The following is a 16,982-nucleotide window of genomic DNA, read 5'->3' on the forward strand; positions in this document are numbered from 1 at the left end:
GAATAATGGTCTTTGAAGATTGATCAGGAACAGAAAGAGACTCAATATGAACTGAGAGGCTCTGTTCCGGAACATATTGTTTAGAAACAGTTTGTTCATGAACAGTTTGTTCAGGAACAGAGGCAGTTGGGAAGGTTGTTGAGGCTATTTGTAGGTTTGGTGCTTTTGTTCGGGGCTTTCTAAAGTAACTTCATCAGAAGCTACCTTAGAGGCTCTCTGTAGATTAGACTCAACGCCTGGTAGTTCACTAGAATAGTGATTGACCATATTCTCTAAGACTGATGTTTCTGAAGTTTGGTTGGTTGAAGTTGGATGAGATGATGAAGACTTATTTATATTTGAAGATTCAGGACCTACATGATCACCTAAGACATCTGCATCAGCAGGAACAAAGCTGAGAGGTTCAATCATGGGAGGTTGGAAAGGATGGTTAGCAGGTAGTGTTTCACAAACCTTGAATCTCATTTGAGCCATATCGTGTATTCTTTCATCAACACTAGGATACATAGGCTCATAGGGAACAATCAGCAGGCTTTTTGTGGAGTTTGGTGGATGGTGAAAGGCCTTTATGAATGGTTGTTTAAATTTTGCCTAGGGGAAAATCATCATAATCAGATGAAGTTGAGGAGGATGATGATGTGTTTGAGAGAGAAAGAAATGTAGAACTAGATTCTATATTAATAACATCAGCAGAGTGTGGAGAATCAGGATTACCTCTTGAAGCTTCTGGAATATCAGCTTCTAAACAATCAGCATTTCCCTCCTGGACTTGTTCAGTGGTTACCATCATCAGACTTCCAGCCTCAGTTGCCACAAACTCTTGTACAACTTAAGTAGCCTTAATCACTTCCTGAGCATCTATACCAACATCTTTTTGTACAATGCTAGATGCAGGGACTTCAATATCTTTTGATATCTCCAGGGCCTTCTGAAGACTAACAGCAACTTCAGCATCCTTATGAAGTGCAGATTCTTCTGCATCTTTCTTTTTCTTTAGCTCTCTGGTCACAAGATCAGTTGCAGCTTCAATATGATCCTCCTCTTCCATCACATAGTCTGCTACCTTCAGTTTCCTGATAGCTTGCTTTCTCTTCTTCTTTGGGATAGAAGGTTGATCAGGAGCAGATTGTGAAGTTGCAGCAGTTTTACCACTTCTGGTCCTTTTGGTTAAAATCTTATCAGTTTCAAGATCTTCAACCTCTTCTTGGATAGTTGGTATAGCAAGACCAACTATGTTCTCCTGAACTGCAGCTCTCTCCTTTGTAGCTTTCTTGGCTTTCTTGGAGGGGTGTTCAGAAGCATCTTTCAGATAATCATCTTTAGTGAGTGCATTCGTCTTGGTCTTTCTGCTCTTTGCTACTTGCAAAGCACCACCATACATGGGTTCAGGAACATCTTCAAGCATGATCCTCTTACCAGTTGTTGCAAAGTGATCTTTGATGTAGTTCATCTGAACATCAAGAGGATCTTGTTTGCAGATTGGAGGAAAATCTTCCATCATGTTGGACATTGCATCAGATTCCTTTAGATCTGTGTTGAGCTTTGTATAAGCTTCCTTCTCAATCAAATTCATGTTCCTGAGAGTTCTTTTATTGATGATATTCCCTGTTTCAGTAACAAGCTGTTCATCAGTGAAGAAATTGACTTTGCTGAGAGCTTTCAGAATCCCTCCTTGATGAAGAATCTCTGAGATAAGCCTTCGATAGAGAACCCAACATCTCCTGTTATCCTGGCTTTCCCTGAGCTGTTTAATCATATGCTTGAATATATACTTGGGCACATTTTCTTTTTCCTTCATGATGAAGTAATGAAGAAAAATTATGTGGTCCAAGGAGGGTTGATCACTACCACCACCTTTTGGTAGGAGATTTTCATTTTGGATTTTCAGGAGCATTTTCCTCTCCTTGCTTATGTCACAGTAAGCACCTTTCTTGTTACTGTTGAACATAGACTGATTGACTATTTCATTCCAAGGACTGGTCTTGCTGTTACCAATACCACCTTTGAAATTTCCTTCTGCAGATCTTCTGAAAACGAAAGAGATAATATCTTCTAAGATGAAAACTGTAACAGCCCAGGTGGGTCCCGCACCTATTAGTGGGGCCGTCCCACTACCCCGGCACTGTCACTCACAAGCTTAATCACTACCCCCTCCTCTAGTAGTGTTTTTGCCTCCCGTGGGAATCGAACCTAGTACCTGGGGATAAGTACTACTTCAATGCATTCCCACTACCAATTGAGTTGTAGCTCAATTGGTAGTGGGAATGCATTGAAGTTATACTTATCCCCAGGTACTAGGTTCGATTCCCACGGGAGGCAAAAACACTACTAGAGGAGGGGGGTAGTGATTAAGCTTGTGAGTGACAGTGCCGGGGTAGTGGGACGGCCCCACTAATAGGTGCGGGACCCACCTGGGCTGTTACAAAAACAGGGATGCCCATGATGCTTGACCTGATTTATGTGCATGTGAATGGTTCCAGACCCATTTCTTCCCTTGATTTTCCTTCCAGAGTAGGATCAATCAGTACATTCTCTGTTTCTTCCAACTTAGCAGCCTTCCTGTCATAAACATGCGCTCTAACCCAGAAGTGCCTAACCAGTGTCTTGTATGTTGTACCATTCAACATATTGAAGTAATCCATGAGACCTTGTGCTTCGTAGTAACTTCTGATGTCACAACCATGATGTGATAATGAAGTGAAGTCCACTGGATTCTCGGTTTGAATCCTAAGATCCCATTCTTCTAAGGACATAGTCCTCCCTTTGATTTCATAAGCAGGTGCTCCTTGCATGCTTGATGACGTTTCTGGAACTGAACTTGAGGACACCATTGATGAGTATGAAGATTTAGGGAACTAGGTTTTGATTGAAGAGAACGAACTTACTTCGCAGAGAAACAGAGTGGAAAGAGGAAAGTGTAGGTTGTGAAGTGAGTAGTGTGTGATTTGTCTAAGTGTTTTGAGTAAAACTTTTGCAATTCAGAAGGGGACAAAGAAACACAGCATTAATGACATAGGGGGCGCGAGATATTACATTCAAAGCTTAAAATCATCATTGCCCTTTTACGTTATACACTAATACACTTAAGCCACGTCAGAGTTTCTCAGAGTAACTGCCAAGTTAGTGGGACAGGTGTTACTAAAAACTAACTTTCAACGTTTCCATTAACTCTGCTATTCAGGAGCACAAAATCCAGTTTATGGAGTTCAGATGCTGATGTCATCTTCAGAAGCACATTTTCCTCATAACCTCAATAAAGAGCTTCTGATGGACTATAGCTTCTGAACGACTTCATGACCTAAATTCCTATTCAGGAGCAAGTAAATCTAATCAGACACAAAGTGCATGTTCAAATTTTTCTTTATAAAATCAAATATTTCCACAGTTAAAGGCTTCGTAAATATATCAGCCCATTGATGTTCAATATCAATGAATTGTATATCTAAAATTCCTTTTTGAACATAGTCTCTAATAAAGTGGTGTTTGATTTCAATATGCTTGGCTCTTGAATGTAGAATTTGATTCTTTGACAAACAAATGGCAGCAGTATTATCACAATAGATGGAAATACTGTTAGTATTAATCTGATAGTCTTCCAAAAGATGTTTCATCCAAAGCAGTTGTGTACAAAAACTTGCAGCTGAAATGTATTCTGCTTCTGCTGTAGACATATCAATAGTTGCTTGTCTTTTACTAACCAAAGATATCAGATTCTCACCCAGAAACTAGCAGTTGCCACTGGTTGATTTTCTTTCAATCCTATCACCAGCATAATCAGCATCACAAAATCCAACCAACTGATAATCTAAGGATTTCCTATAAAGGAGTCCAAGATTAGTTGTTCCTTTCAAATACCTGAAGATTCTCTTAACAGCAGTTAAATAAGATTCTCTAGGATCTCAATGGAATCTTGCACACAAGCATACACTGAATAAAATATCTGGCCTAGATGCAGTGAGGTATAACAAAGAACCAATCATACCTCTATACAGCTTCTGGTCTACTGTTGATCTAGTATCTTTTTTGCTTAAGGTGCAGTTTGGATGCATTGGAGTGTTCATCACTTTGCAATCTTCCAGCTTGAACTTCTTCAGAAGCTCCTTTGTATATTTTGTTTGATGAACACATACTCCATCTTTAATTTGATTGATTTCAATTCCAAGGAAGAACTTCAACTCTCCCATCATGCTCATTTCAAATTCATCCATCATTAACTTAGAAAATTCCTTGCAAAGAGATGCATTAGTAGAACCAAATATTATATCATCAACATATATCTGCACAACAAGAATGTCTTTCTCAAGAGTCCTTCTGAAGAGTGTTGTGTCAGCCTGACCTCTTTTAAAATCATTCTTGATCAAGAAATTGCTTAGTCTATCATACCAAGCTCCGGGAGCTTGTTTCAAGCCATATAGTGATTTCTTAAGTTTATAAACATGGTCAGGATGCTTAAGATCCTCAAAACCTGGAGGTTGCTTGACAAACGCTTCTTCTTCAATGACTCCATTAAGAAATGCACTCTTGACATCCATTTGATATAATATTATGCCATGGTTTACTGCATAGGATAGAAGTAACCTGATGGCTTCCAATCTTGCAACTGGAGCAAATATTTCAGTATAATCAATGCCTTCTTGTTGACTGTAACCTTGTGCAACAAATTTTGCTTTATTTCTGACTACTTCACCTTGTTCATTCAACTTATTTCTGAATACCCATTTTGTTCCAATAATGTTCTTCTGATGAGGTTTGGGTACCAGATCCCACACATCATTCCTTTGAAACTGATTAAGCTCTTCTTGCATAGCTAGTATCCATCCATCATCTGAAAGTGCTTCATAAACTGTAGCAGGTTTAAGCACTGATAACAGTCCTATCATAGACTCTTCTTGTCTAAAGTATGATCTGGTTCTTCTAGGACTTTCTTTGTTTCCAATGATTTGATCCTCCAGATGTGAAGACTTGTACTTGAATGTATTCTTGGATTGATTAGCTTGCTGAGAGCCATCTTGAGCTTCATCAGAAGCAACTTCATCTTGTGCTTCTGAAGTCGGTTTAGCTTCTAGACTATCTTCAGATTCAGCTATCTAAACAGGTTCTGGAGTATCTTCAATAACCTGTATATCTGCAAAACTTTCATCTTGCTCTGGAGTTTTACTTTTAGGCTCTTTGTCATCAAATTTAACGTGAATTGATTCTTCAACATAGAGTGTCTCTGAATTATACACTTTGTATGTCTTTGACCTTTTAGAGTAGCCTAAAAAGATTCCTCTTTGGGCCTTGGCATCAAATTTCTTTAGGTAGAGCTTGTTATTTAGAATGTAACAGGTACATCCAAATTGATGTAAGTAAGAGATATTGGGTCTTCTTCCCTTAAAGAGTTCGCATGTTGTTTTCTCCATGATAGGTCTGATATAGATTCTATTTTAGACATAACATGTTGTATTCACTGCTTCTGCCCAGAAATGTATAGCCAAATTGTTTTCATGAATCATGGTTCTAGCCATTTCTTGTAAAGTTCTATTCTTCCTCTCTACAACCCCATTTTATTGTGGAGTTCTAGGAGAAGAGAATTCATGGACAATTCCATGTTTTTTACAAAAAGTTTCAAATGGCTCATTTTCAAATTCTCCACCATGATCACTTCTTACTTTTAAAATCTTCATTACTTTTTTAGACTGTATTTGAGTGCAGAAGTTATTGAATACATCATAAGCATTATCCTTACTTTTCAGGAATTTGACACAAGTCCATCTGCTGTAATCATCAACAATAACTAATCCATATTTACTTCCATGTGAGGATGCAGTGCTAATTGGTCCAAATAAATCAATATGAAGTAATTCTAAGGGTCTGGAGGTTGAAACAATGTTGTCTATAAAAGGATGCAGTGCTAATTGTTGCCATTCTAACATTGTCTATAAAAGGATAACCATAACGTTGGTTGATGGGTACTTGATGAAGCATGCTGAGGGACATGAGTGTCCTAGATGGGATTTGTCCCTCCTCATAAACGGGAGATATATCTTTAGGCCTCTTGATGAAATATGACTGTAAAACTGCATGGCCATGCCGAACTAAGTCAATATAAGACATTGGACTTATTCGTTATTTAGTATATTTTGGAATCAAGAAATATAAATTTGATCTATAAAAGGGTGACAATATCTATGCCTTGGGATCAATAAAGATATCGAGACAAATGAGTAATTGTACACATGAGTATTATCATGGAAAGGTTTCGTCAGATCACTTGATATTCTTGTCACTTGGGTAGCAATGATGTGTTGCTAGATACCGCTCATTGTTTATAATATTAAATATTAGATTTAATATTATTGCCAACGTGATTAGAACCTATAGGGTCACACACAAAGAACAGTCAAAAGAGAAACATATAAGTATGACTTATATAAGGGGTGTGTTTAGTAAATAACGCTAATTAGTTAGCAAAATTACTAAACTCGTTGTTGGGCTTACTGAAGCCCAATAGTGACTTCTGACTTGCAGAGCACACTAGAAGTTCTATAAATAGAACTCTAGTGCTGAAGTTTTTGGTTACACGTTTTGGAGCAACCCTTCTTCTCTGCACTTCTGATTCCTTGGCTAGCACCGAGTTTTGGAGGAGCACTGTTCGTGTGGACTTGCTAGAGGCTTTACTGCTTGCTGCTTGCTTGGCTGTGATCGAGATTCCAGTTTCTAGTTTCCAACGTTCAGATTCCAAACTTCAAGGTAACTATCGAATCACTGATTCATGTTTGAATTTCGTAATGATCCAAGGAAAGAAAATCGAAAATATTCTGCTGCTTCTACTCCTTTCTTGTATTTGATTTTCCTTCACCATTTCTTATCATTCACTGACAGAAGACAAATTACCTTCTGATCAACCAGTTCAGAGAAATTAATTTTATAGACATTCTCCATCCTCTTTCCCTTGAATATTATGGACTTGTTATCTTTATTGATTACTGTGCAGCTGGTATTTTCAAACATCACATCATAACCATTGTCACAAAACTGATTGATACTCAAAATGTTATGTTCAAGACCATCTACCAACCACACATTATTAATTGAGATAAAGGAGTTACCAATAGTTCATGTACCAATGATCTTGCCAGACTGGTTGCCTCCAGACTTCACATTTCCTCCTTCTTTCATTGTGAGGGTGAGGAACATAGACTTCTCTCCTGTCATATGCCTTGAGCAACCGCTGTCTAGGTACCATGATTTTTGCTTTTCCTTTGCTCTTAGACATAACTGTAGCATTGACAATTTCAGATTTAGGTACTCATTGTTTTATGGATCCTTTGAGGTTAGTACTGGAAGCTTTACTCTTCACTTCTTGTACCTTGTGCTGTAAGTTTGATAACTTCTGGTTATTTTTGGTTCCCCATAAGCAATAACTGTTTTGTTCTTCTGTGCATGGCTTTTTGATAATTTCAGATTTAGGTACCCATTATATTATGTTTTCTGTGCATGGCTTTTCGATTTGATTCGATGTTTCAGAAACAGTTTCTGGTGAAACATCGACGTTTCGATTATACATATCGACAGAAACATAATTAATCGATCATAAAACGCAGTTAATAATAATATCAATCATGTGTATGTGCATGGCTTTTTGATTTGCTTTGATGTTTCAGAAATCGTTTCTGGTGAAACATCAAACTTTTCGATTATACATATCGACAGAAGCATGATTGGTAAATTATGTATAACAACAGTATATGTGATATACTGGATTTGATTGTAGTTTAAATAAGTCAAATGATATTTGTTCATGTTAATTGATCTGATGTATGGAGCTTTGTAACCGATTCTGTGTACTCTGGTGAAGCATCCTAGACTCAATCATGATATGTGAATAAACAATCAGAGTACTTGTTTAATAAGATCAGATTGTTGTGACTGAATTAGGGTTTGCCGAAACAATTAGGGTAATCAGAAACGTGTCAAGTGTTGATACAAAATACAGTGCTAATTCAAAGTGAATCGTTCATAATGGATTAGCTTCCGGGGCGCTGCCTCGGAAGCCCCGCAAGGGCAGCGGAACCCCCAGCTAATCTGCGTAGGGTGATCATATGTCGAATTTTAATTTAATTTATTTAATTATAAGGTATAATTAATAATAATAAAAGTGTGTTTGTTATTATTATCATGTGAATGATTATGGCCTTAGTCCTTTTTATTTTTTTTATTTCTTTTGGATATTGAAATACGGCCTACGTGTCGTGCCTCTCTCTTATATCTCAATTGTACATTCTCTTCTCATCCACTCCCTCGTATGTAAAACGAGTTTCTTTCATATGTAATGTAAATAGAATGTAAGGAGGTAATAGGGCTCAAGACGTTAGGATAGTCCTGGAAGTCAAGTTTGGAGAAGCAAGGTTGTTTCTAGGATTAGTTTAGATTCTCTCATTGGCTTGAGAGAGTCATAGCGTTAGGATGGCCATAATCATGTCAATTTATTATTGTATAATTGTTATGCATGTTATGTTTGGAGTGCGAATATATGTGATATATAAGCCGTGGTGAGGCGAGATCAAACTTAATAAAAATCCTTCAATTTAAAATATTAAGTTCAATGCTTTCCAAAAGTTTAACACCCTTCAAGACTAATATCGAATATGTGGGTTTTGCCTCCGTGAAGCGCATATTTTATACTAGTAAGTTGCGGTGCGGTAATCCAATTTACCCAAGTGTTATTCTTTTGGGTCTAACTTAACTAAATTAATTTTAATAAGATTAGAATAAATTTAGAAGCTATAATTGGGTAACGTCTATATGATAGATTTGAATAAGAGTTATTCACCTAATTGATTTGAAAGTTGTATATGATACAATTGGAAATGTTCCTACCTAAATAGCTGAGTTTTAAGTATAGCCCCCGTTGACTTAAAGCAAGGTGAAATAAGGATTTCAATCCACTAGAAAATCTTCCAACGTGATTTTCCGAGTCAAATGTTTGAAGGTCATTTGATTTGAGTAAAATAGTGGGAGCGTATTTAATTAAAGGCCAAGTTAAATATGTTATTTCATGATACTTATTTTGTATATTTTAAAATTGTAGATGGCCAATAACGCTTCAAACAACATTTTGCGATCACTCATTGAAAAGGAAAAATTGACTGAAACAAATTTTATTGACTGGTACCGTAACATGAGAATTGACCTCACCCACGAGAAAAAGCTGTATGTGCTTGATGGATCCGTTCCTGAGGCACCACCTGCTGGAGCTCCTTCTGCTCAAAGAAATGCTCATACCAAGCATCTCAATGATTCCATAGAAGTCTCTTGCATCATGCTAGCCACCATGACTCCCGAGCTGCAAAAACAGCATGAAGGGATGGCTGCGTTCGATATGATCGGACATCTAAGGACTCTTTATGAAGAGCAGGCTAGGCATGAAAGGTTTGATATCTCTAAGGCCCTTTTCTCTACCAAGCTATCAGAAGGAAGTCCCGTAGGACCTCATGTGCTCAAAATGATTGGGTATTCTGAGAACCTAGCTCGATTGGGATTTGTGCTTGAGCAGGAACTTGTTGTTGATCTTATCTTGCAATCGTTGCCTGAAAGCTTCAGCAGTTTTGTCCAGAACTTCCTCATGAATGACATGGACAAAACACTTCCATAGCTTGCAGCAATGTTGAGAACTGCTGAGAAAAACATGAAGGGAAAGAGAAAGGTTGCTGCCGTTTTAATGGTTAATAATGGCAAGTTCAAAAAGCACCATAAGAAGCCTAATAAGTCTAAGGGAAATGGCAAAGGCAAAGCTGTTGCCAAGCCATCAACCAAAGCTTTGAAGCCTACTGGAGGCGTGGCTAAGGAGGGCAAGTGCTTCTACTGCAACAAGCAGGGGCATTGGAAGCGTAACTGCCCAAAGTATCTGGAAGACAAGAAGAATGGAAATGTTCCTACTACTTCTGCAGGTATTTTTGTTATAGAAATTAATATGTCTACTTCTAAATCTTGGGTATTAGATACTGGATGTGGTTCTCATATTTGTACTGATGTGCAGGGCCTGAGAACGAGTAGAGCATTGGCAAAAGGCGAGGTCAATCTTAGAGTTGGCAATGGAGAAAAGGTTGCTGCTTTAGCTGTTGGAACTTATGTATTGACCTTACCTAGTGGTCTTTTAATTAATTTAGAAAACTGCTATTATATACCTGCCATTAGCAGGAATATTATTTCAATTTCTTGTTTGGACAAGGCCGGTTTTTATTTTACAATAAAGGACAAATGTTGTTCCGTTTATTTGGATAATATTCTTTATGCTAATGCAATTTTGATTAATGGACTTTATATCCTAGATCTTGATATGCCTATCTATAACATTAATGCTAAGAGGATGAAACCAAATGAGTTAAATCCGACTTACCTTTGGCATTGTCGTTTAGGCCATATAAATGAGAATCGCATTTCCAAACTCCATAAAGATGGAATTTTGGACTCTTTTGATTTTGAATCATATGAAACATGTCGATCTTGTTTGTTAGGGAAAATGACAAAGGCTCCATTTACCGGTCAAGGTGAAAGGGCTAGTGATCTTTTAGGTCTCATACATACTGATGTGTGTGGACCCCTAAACATAACTGCTAGAGGAGGTTTTCACTACTTCATCACATTCACTGATGACTTTAGTAGATTTGGATATATGTATCTAATGAAACATAAATCTGAATCATTTACTTTATTCAAGGAATTTCAAAATGAAGTAGAAAACCAACTAGGCAAGAAAATCAAAATGCTTCGATCTGATCAAGGTGGAGAGTATTTGAGCTTAGAGTTTGACAATCATCTAAAAGAATGCGGGATCTTGTCCCAACTCACACCTCCTGGAACTCCACAATGGAATGGTGTTTCCGAAAGGAGAAATCGAACCTTGTTAGACATGGTACGATCAATGATGAGTCATGCGGAACTTCCAAACTCCTTATGGGGATACACCTTATTAACTACAGCTTATACACTCAACCGAGTTCCATACAAAGCGGTAGAAAAGACACCATATGAGATATGGAATGGTCGAAAACCCAATGTGGGACATTGAAAGATTTGGGGTTGTGAAGCTTATATAAAACGACTTATGTCTACTAAGCTTGAACAAAGATCTGATAAATGTTTCTTTGTGGGATATCCTAAAGAAACTAGAGGATACTACTTTTACAAACCTTCTGAGGGAACAATTGTTGTTGCCAGAAATGGAGTCTTTCTTGAAAAGGATTTTGTCTCCAAAAGAATCAGTGGGAGCAAAGTAGATCTTGAAGAAGTTCAAGACCCACAAAGTAAAGACATACCGGTGGAGGAACAGGAACATGATACACAAACTGTTGTGACAGAAATTCCTATTCCAGTAACACAAGAACCACGTAGGTCAAGCAGGATACGTCAATAACCCGAGAGATATGGGTATCTCATATCAAAAGAGGGTGATGTATTGCTCATGGATCAAGATGAGCATGTGACTTACACAGAGGCCATTACTGGTCCTGAATCTGAGAAGTGGCTTGAAGCCATGAAATCTGAAATGGATTCCATGTACACAAATCAAGTTTGGAACTTGATCGAAGCACCTGAAGGAATTAATCCTATAGGATGCAAGTGGGTTTTCAAAAAGAAAATTGACATGGATGGAAAGGTTAATACCTACAAAGCACGATTGGTTGCTAAAGGTTTCAAACAAATTCATGGTGTAGACTATGATGAAACCTTTTCACCAGTTGCAATGATTAAATCCATTCGGATCTTACTTGCTATCGCTGCATACCATGATTATGAAATCTGGCAAATGGATGTCAAGACTGCTTTCCTTAATGGAAATCTTCTTGAGGATGTGTACATGACACAACCTGAAGGATTTGGCGATCCTAAAGCACCCAAGAAAGTATATAAATTACAGTGATCAATCTACAGATTGAAGCAAGCTTCCAGAAGTTGGAATCTTCGTTTTGATGAAACTGTACAACAATATAGATTCATTAAAAATGAAGATGAGCCTTGTGTTTACAAGAAGGTTAGTGGGAGCATAGTCTCATTTCTGGTTTTATATGTGGATGACATATTGTTAATCGGAAATGACATCCCTACACTACAAGGAATCAAAACTTGGTTAGGGAAATGCTTTTCTATGAAAGACTTAGGTGAAGCTTCCTTTATATTAGGAATCAGGATCTATAGAGATAGATCATAGAGATTGCTTGGCTTAAGTCAGGGTACATATATAGACAAAGTCCTGAGACGTTTCAATATGCATGATTCCAAGAGAGGATTCATCCCTATGTCGTCAGGTATAAATCTATCAAAGACTCAATCCCCTTCGACTAACGAAGAAAGGGATCGAATGCGTGATATTCCATATGCTTCAGCAATTGGGTTTATCATGTATGATATGTACTCGACCAGATGTCTCGTATGCTTTAAGTGCTACGAGCAGATACCAGTCTAATCCTGGCAATGATCATTGGATTGCTGTCAAGAATATCCTTAAGTACTTGAGAAGAACTAAGGACACTTTCTTGATCTATGGAGGTCAAGAAGAGCTCTCTGTAATTGGTTACATTGATGCTAGTTTTCAGACAGATCATGATGACTTTAAATCGTAATCTGGATATGTGTTTTGCTTAAATGGCGGTGCTGTGAGCTGGAAGAGTTCAAAGCAAGAAACAGTCGCTGATTCTACAACAGAAGCCGAGTATTTTGCTGCAAAGGAAGCTGTTTGGATTAAGAAATTCATTTCTGATCTTGGAATAGTTTCAAGTATTGTGGATCCCATTGCATTACTATGTGATAACAATGGAGCAATCGCACAAGCCAAAGAACCTAGATCTCACCAGAAATCCAAACACATACAAAGGCGCTACCATCTTATTCGAGAGATTATCGAAATGGGAGATGTTAAAATATGCAAAGTACCAACATTAGAGAATGTTGCCGATCCACTTACTAAAGCTCTTGCCCAGCAGAAGCATGATGGTCATGCTAGATCTATGGGTATTAGGTTTATGCCTAATTGGCTCTAGTGCTAGTAGGAGATTGTTGGTGTAAGCCCTAGAGGCCAATAGTTTATGTTAAACATTATCTTATGTATCATGACTACTTTTATTATTGAATAATATATGACACTCTTTATTATATTTGTGTAATGTTAATAAAGTCCTTAGAATAAACAGTTCATGTAATAATATATTAAGTGTGACTTAATCATGAGATTACATTATCATAAAGAACACTATTCTTAAATGTAACCGTAGTCAAAGCTTTAATATGAATAAAGGATAATAATAAAGCATCGAGACTATTATGTATGTAGACTGATGACCGCATCTCATGGGTCATAGATATGAGATATTAAGTCTATACATAGGTATAAATATTAGGAGTAATATTTCTACTGGATCGACCCACCGTGAGAATACTACATAGTAAGTTATGCAATTGTCATAAGATATTCTCACAATGATAATAGTGTATATCGCTCTTAGACCTGAAACCACTATGATCCCTAGATGTGGACTCAAGTGCTTTGTTGCCATTCTAACGTTGTCTGTAAAAGGATAACCATAACATTGGTTGATGGGTACTTGATGAAGCATGCTGAGGGACATGAGTGTCCTAGATGGGATTTGTCCCTCCTCATAAACAGGAGATATATCTTTAGGCCTCTTGATGAAATATGACTGTAAAACTGCATGACCATGCCGAACTAAGTCAATATAAGATATTGGACTTATTCGTTATTCAGTATATTTCAGAATCAAGAAATATAAATATTGATCTATACAAGGGTGACAATATCTATGCCTTGGGATCAATAAAGATATCGAGACAAAGGAGTAATTGTACACATGAGAATTATCATGGAAAGGTTTCGTCAGATCACTTGACATTCTTGTCACTTGGGTAGCAATGATGTGTTGCTAGATACCGCTCATTGTTTATAATATTAAATATTAGATTTAATATTATTGCCAACGTGACTAGAACCTATAGGGTCACGCACAAAGAACAGTCAAAAGAGAAACATATAAATATGACTTATATAAGGGGTGCGTTTAGTAAATAACGCTAATTAGTTAGCAAAATTATTAAACTCGTTGTTGGGCTTACTGAAGCCCAATAGTGACTTCTGACTTGCAGAGCACACTAGAAGTTCTATAAATAGAACTCTAGTGCTGAAGTTTTTGGTTACACGTTTTGGAGCAACCCTTCTTCTCTGCACTTCTGATTCCTTGGCTAGCACCGAGTTTTGGAGGAGCACTGTGTGGACTTGCTAAAGGCTTTGCTGCTTGCTGCTTGCTTGGCTGTGATCGAGATTCCAGTTTCCAGTTTCCAACGTTCAGATTCCAAACTTCGAGGTAACTATCGAATCACTGATTCATGTTTGAATTTTGTAATGATCGAAGGAAAGAAAATCGAAATTATTCCGCTACTTCTACTCCTTTCTTGTATTTGATTTTCCTTCACCATTTCTTATCATTCACTAACAGAAGACAAATTACCTTCTGATCAACCAGTTCAGAGAAATTAATTTTATAGACATTCTCCATCCTCTTTCCCTTGAATACTATGGACTTGTTATCTTTGTTGTTTCTTGTGCAGTTTGTATTTTTAAACATCACATCATAACCATTGTAACAAAACTGATTGATACTCAAAAGGTTATGTTCAAGACCATCTACCAACCACACATTATTAATTGAGATAAAGGAGTTACCAATAGTTCCTGTACCAATGATCTTGCCAGACTGGTTGCCTCCAAACTTCACATTTCCTCCTTCTTTCATTGTGAGGGTGAGGAACATGGACTTCTCTCCTGTCATATGCCTTGTGCAACCGCTGTCTAGGTACCATGATTTTTGCTTTTCCTTTGCTCTTAGACATATCTGTAGCATTGACAATTTCAGATTTAGGTACCCATTGTTTTATGGATCCTTTGAGGTTAGTACTGGAAGCTTTACTCTTCACTTCTTGTACCTTGAGTTGTAAGTTTGATAACTTCTGGTTATTTTTGGTTCCCCAGAAGCAATAACTGTTTTGTTCTTCTAAAACTTAGACTTCAGGACTTCAGATTCATGTTTCAACAAACTCTGAGGAACAGGTTATGATCTTTTCAGAATCTTGATCTATGAAGTCTTGGAATCAGATTTTATCATTCTCTTTGGCTTAGAGTTCTTTGGCTTTGAAGTAATCTTAGCCTTAGAGTTGGAAGCTTCAGGTTCTGACTAAACTACAGTTTCACACTTAGCACCTTCAGGTACAAAGAAGGTTTTCAATCTTTCCTTGATGCATTCACAACATGCTTTGAGACTGATTTCATTAGGTTTCCCTCCTGAAAATCCAATCCCTTTACCATTGTTTCTGTAAATGCTATAAATCATTGAAGCAACTTTGCTTCTGTCAATACCAGATATAATAAAATCCTCAAGAGCAATTTCATGTTTACTTAAAAATTTTCCATTACACTTTTCTTGTAGGTTCTGACAAAGAAACTTGAGCTTCTCGTTATAAGTTTTACAAATGAAGTCAAAGCCTCTAAGTCCTTCATCAGAAGCTTTCAGATCCAACAGAGTTGATTCTTGTTGTTTCATTAAATCAACATATTTTTCTTTTAAATCTTTCAACTCATTGGTTCTGAGTTCAAAGTGTGTAAGAAGTTCTTTAAGAGACTCAATAAGTTCTTCTCTGGGAATTTTAGAATATACCTCATTTTCATCTTCAGAGTTTGAGTCAGGTTCTGCTTCTGAAGTTACTGTAGCCACTAACCCCATAGCTACATTTGCTTCATCTCCAGCTTCTTCCTTTTCAGACCTAGATTCACTATCTAAATCTTCCCAGGTTGCCATTAAACTCTTCTTAATCTGCTTTCTGAATTTCCTTGAGTTGAAACTTGACTTCTTTAACTTATCCTTTGATTTCTCCTTCTGAAAATCAGGGCAATCAGCAATGAAATGTCCATACTTCTTACAGTTGAAGCATCCCTTATGATCTTATTTCTTGGAGCTTTTGTAATCACTTCTCTTACTCAGAAACTTCCTGTTCTTCCTTGCCAGATACTCAAGCTTGTTGGAAAGCATAGCCATCTTCTCAGTATGATCTTCATCAGAGTCTCCATCAGGTGACTCTTCTTCAGATTCAATAACTTTAAGAGCTTTTGATGACTTCCCTTTAGATGGTAGAGCAATAAATTTACTCTTCTTAGCAGGCTCATGTTCATTTAGGCTTATCTCATGAACCTTGAGAGAGCTGACAAGATCTTCAACACTTAAAATGTTTAAATATTTAGCTTCCTCAATAGCAGTAACCTTAGGTCTCCATTTAGCAGGCAAGCTTCTTAGTATCTTGCTAACATGATCAGAAGCAACATAACTCTTCTTCAGTATTTGTAATCCAGAGACTAGGGTTTGAAACCTTGAGTACATTTCCTCAATAGTTTCATCATCCTTTGTCTTGAACAACTCATACTGATGAACAAGCATAAGATCTTTTACTTCTATGAATTTCTTTTTGCCTTCATAGTTTGTACAAAGAGAAGCAAACATTGCCTTAGTAGTAGATTTGTTACTCATCTTTATATACTTTGCTTTAGGTATAGCAGTGACAAGTGCTCCTCTGTTAGTATGATGCTTCTAGTAGAGTTTCTTCTGAGCAGGAGTATGTTTCTTTCTATCAATAGCAGCTCCTTCTTCATAAAGGACCAAGTCACCAACATCATCTTCAAGTATATCCCATAGTTCTTCATCTAAAACCATGACATAGCTGTAGAAGTTGGTTTTCCACCAAGAAAATTCTTCAGGATCTCCATTGAACTTAGGAACTTTTCCAGAGTCAGATTTCTTGTTGTCACCATAATCATATGGAACAGCATTGTTGTTCCCAGATCCAGAACCAGAGCCTTCACCAGACATGTTTTTCTCAGATCTTTTTCTATTACACTGTTAAGTGTTAAGGCAACAGACCAAAGCTCTGATACCAATTGAAGG

General features: G+C 37.3%; 1 pseudogene; it reads right to left on the minus strand.

Annotated features, from left to right (window-relative positions):
- Window positions 1–829: 829 nt before the first annotated feature.
- LOC146937493 (uncharacterized) lies at window positions 830–2,831 on the minus strand (annotated as a pseudogene).
- Between the last annotated feature and the right edge of the window lie 14,151 nt (window positions 2,832–16,982).

This window comes from Medicago sativa, chromosome 3, assembly GCF_051527215.1.
Source record: "Medicago sativa cultivar Bolivia chromosome 3, Bolivia_mono, whole genome shotgun sequence".
NCBI lineage: Eukaryota > Viridiplantae > Streptophyta > Magnoliopsida > Fabales > Fabaceae > Medicago > Medicago sativa.